The 3,641-nt window shown below is 46.7% G+C and overlaps 1 pseudogene; it reads right to left on the reverse strand.

The window, feature by feature from the left end:
* Positions 1-79: 79 nt before the first annotated feature.
* On the reverse strand, positions 80-708 carry LOC109371737 (40S ribosomal protein S10 pseudogene; annotated as a pseudogene).
* Positions 709-3,641: the final 2,933 nt, after the last annotated feature.

Raw genomic sequence — 3,641 nt, forward strand, 5'->3', positions numbered from 1 at the left:
ACTTTGAGGTTGCTGACCATCTCCACCAGTCGAGGGACTCCCCCCAACCAATCCAGTCTCGCTCTATTTATACTCGGACTTTAAAAATATTCCGGCTTAGGCTACATTATGCAAAAACGGGGGCACACAGATTATTTTTTCGCCACAAGCTCATTCAACACCAAATAATCACTCCAACTTTACTGAGGTGGTTCACCACGTCCGCGACCAAATCCGCCTCTAAACTGGAATTCGGTTGCGGACCCAGCCCCGGCCTCGGCTTTCTTGTCGGCACCAGGAGGCACAGCACTCCGTCTGTAGGTGTCTCTGTCAGTTCCCCTCGTGTGAGTCTTGCAGGTCGCTCGCCCTTCAGACCTTTGCAAAGGCCTTGGCCTGCCGGTCTCAGGTCCGCTGCGGCGCCAAGTGGCAGGCACGATCTCGGGGGGCAGGTGGAGATAATCACGGAGATACTGGATGCCCTCGTTGGTAAGGTCCCAGTAGAAATGTCTCCAGGCAAACTGTTCCTTCACATAGCCTCGTGATTTGAGAGACTGCATGGCTTTCATGACGTGAAGATTAGGCACGTTCTTGTCTGCCAGCTCAGGGTGTTTACGCATGTGAACATCCTTCTTGGCCACCATCACGCCCTCCTTAAAAAGGAGGTCATAAATGGCGATCCGGTTCTTCTTGGGCATCAACATCGTTACGGCTTCTGCGTCCGGGTCCGGAGCTGGGGAGGCCCTGGGGAGTCTTTCTTGACCACTGAATCTGGCTTAGATGCCCCCTCCTCTGTGTTCTTTTAGCTCCCTATAACATGTCACGATCCTACCTTCCTATTGTATATTATGTATCTGACCTCCCTCCCCCCCACTAGACCATGAAGTTCCTAAAAGAAAGACCGTATCTATATTGTTCTCTAGTATATTCTCAACATCAGGTACACAATAACAGTCCATCGAAAAAACGAATGAATGAAGGTGTAATGAAATCAAACAAGAAAGCCAGAGGCAGTTACTTGCAGTGATCATTTTGACCACTAGATGGCATGCCACCATGACAGCCCCATCCGGATGGGCTGGGAGTGGGGGTAAAATTGAAAAATGATCAGGTTGATGGGGTGAGGCAAGACTTCCCAGCGCGCCTCCAATCTTCTCCAGTCTAGTAGCTTGAGCCCTTTGTGAACCTTAAATTTGTATGTATGGAAATCTTTGCTTGGGTAATTGCCTTACTGCAGAACCCCATTTCCGTCACGAGTCACGTCTTTCTGCCATACGTCAAATACTTTTTCAACTACTCTCAAGTTTATTCTCCTGTTTACCAATGTGGTGTTTGTTTGTTTTTTTGTTATTAGTACTGCTGTTGACTGCTAAACAATGTTTTTATAAATTGCTTTTTAAAACATTACTGTTTAGAGAAGGTGAACTTTGTCACTTTTAGGATCTTAGCCCCTATGGGGTCCAGCCTGCCACTATGCAGTTTATCCAAAATTTCCTGTTTCTGGCTTAAGGAGTGAATATACATTTACACTTTTCTTACTCTTTCATTCCATCACCAAGACAAGTTAGCTTATTTTTCAAGGAAGCATATCTTACAGAAAGTCAATTTTTTTCTCTCTATTCCTTCTTGGGCATTCTAGGTATATGACAAGTGGCACCAATAAAGCAATGTTGAAATGTAGCCACTGGACAGCAGGCTGGGCTTACTTACTGGCTGCTAATATTTCCAATCTAGCAGCCTCCCAGCGCTGTGATTTAAATTTGGGCCCTGCAAAATGACATATCAGTCCATGCCACGAACATTGTGGTTTACTCTCAAATAATTAAAACCCAGAATTTAAACTGAACACTGTCAAGCATCCAGAGTCACAAACTGATGGCTAGCTAGTCTGCCTCGAAGCCCCCAATAGTCCTACACTATTATAATGGTGGCATTGCTTGGAACATTTTTCTTCCCTGGAAGGTAATAACCTTAGTTTGGCAGAAATTCAGTAACTTGGAGCCTTTAAGAAGTCAGGAATTAGATATTGGCCTAATGGGGTTAATTCTTGACTACCCTAGTGACGTTCGTGGGACTGTGTTAACCTCTCTGTGTCTTTGCTTCTTATCTCTCTGGTGGAGGCAGCAAGGCGGGCAGGCCTGGCCCGTGAAGGGGGGGTTCCAGCCTCCCCTTTGTACCGATATTTGACTTGGAGCTGGTTCCACACCAGTAGAGCTGCAGTAAGCAGATACAAAGGCCTCAACCTTGCTTTGCCTGGCTCCCCGGCCGATGCCCGTCTCTGCCCATTACAACCTTCGTATCTGAACAGTTTGGGAATTATTTTGAAACGGTCTTATTTGTACTTCCTACAATCCAGCCAGTATGACAGCCATAAAGATTGCTTTGTAGTTCCTTGAGCTTGATTGAAGGGTGTGGGAAACAAAAGCTGATTTCGTCAAGGGCTTTGCCCCAAGGTTGCCCAAAGCGGCACCTTGGTAGTGGGGGCCAGGCTAGAGCCCGGGGCTCCTGACAGCCCCAGACAGTACCTTCAGTCTCCCCTGGGTCATTTTCAAGTGCTGTGTGTGTGTGTGTGTGTGTGTGTGTGTGTGTTTGGAGGGGGTGGTTACAAATCATTCATTCACAATCCTCTCTCAATGAGAATGTTGTGGGCTGCCACAAAAATGGATTCAATGCTGAACTCTGTATTGGGGGGGGGCAAGGGGAGGTGGAGGCATGGAACAAAAAGAAATGAGCCCCAATCTCTGGCCACAGGGAGTCTATAGTCTAGTCAGAAATGCAGAGTGTTAATAAACAGAAAAGATAATAGTATAATGCAAAGCTCCCCGTAACTCCAATGTTAGCTGAGGTCATATGTCCTTTGAGATTAAATAAAATTGGCTGGAACCGTATCCTCCTCTGTGGGAAGGCTTGATACCTTCCCAAGGTTTCCGCAAGTTCCCAGGGGCCTCTGTCCTCCCTGTGTCCCCCAGCCTTGGGTTCCTGCTCTCTCTGAGGTTGTTTGATCCCAGGGTAACTGGACCTACCTTTCCTTGTTTGTCCCTCGAACCCTCCAGGGATGTGAGTGCAGCCAACTGTATTGATGGCTTGGTGTGGCCAATATGGAACACAATGGAGACCTGAATGCCGGCCAGCCTTGGGCCCGGGGGTCCTTAGGCCACCCACCCTGAGACCTCCTCCCTGGCCACCCCTGCACAGACCCTAGAACCCCATTTGGATGGCTAGTCCTTTGCCCTTAGAGTCCATTTTTCTGCCCCTGGGGCCTCCCTCAGGAGTGCAGTTTCCCTTCCGCTCATTCTGGGCAATGGATTCTCTATACACCCCCATCTCCGGGCACATTCAGAGATTCATTAATGTGGTGTGCAAAGGAAAGGCCATCTGCTTTTTGAATTTTGTACCACATGCAAACTATCATTTGTTTCCAAAAAACCAAGTCACTTTTTGAAAGAAGCCTTCTTAGGATCTCACCTTTACTACAAAAACAAAACAAAACAAAACAAAACAAAAAAAACCACCATAAAAAAAAATCCAAACAAACCAAAGCCTGTTGTCTCTCCTTTCCCACCAGCCTCTCCAAGAAAGTAAATAGAGTTTTATTTTTTTCCACTGGAATTATTAGTTCCAAAATTCATGATTTCCAAAAGTATGCCTTTTATCTTAGAAAGCAG

The sequence above is a fragment of the Hipposideros armiger genome, unplaced genomic scaffold, assembly GCF_001890085.2.
Source record: "Hipposideros armiger isolate ML-2016 unplaced genomic scaffold, ASM189008v1 scaffold_590, whole genome shotgun sequence".
In the NCBI taxonomy this organism is placed as follows: Eukaryota; Metazoa; Chordata; class Mammalia; order Chiroptera; family Hipposideridae; genus Hipposideros; species Hipposideros armiger.